A 243-nucleotide genomic window follows, 5' to 3' on the forward strand; every position below is an offset into this window, starting at 1 on the left:
CCTCCCTCCCTCCCTCCCTCCCTCCCTCCCTCCCTCCCTCCCTCCCTCCCTCCCTCCCCCTTCCCTTCACCCCAGATCTCCTTGTTCCTCTGTTCTCTGCCCCCCAGGTTCTGGGCCTGATGGCTGCTACCGTCCAGCCCCTCAGCAGCTCAGCGTGACGGCTGTTGTCCCCGGCACAATAACCCCCAGCCGGGCGGAGCAGTCCGGAGGAGCTTCCCCTGCTTGGCTCTCACCTCGCTCTGG

Source organism: Hypomesus transpacificus, unplaced genomic scaffold, assembly GCF_021917145.1.
Source record: "Hypomesus transpacificus isolate Combined female unplaced genomic scaffold, fHypTra1 scaffold_133, whole genome shotgun sequence".
In the NCBI taxonomy this organism is placed as follows: Eukaryota; Metazoa; Chordata; class Actinopteri; order Osmeriformes; family Osmeridae; genus Hypomesus; species Hypomesus transpacificus.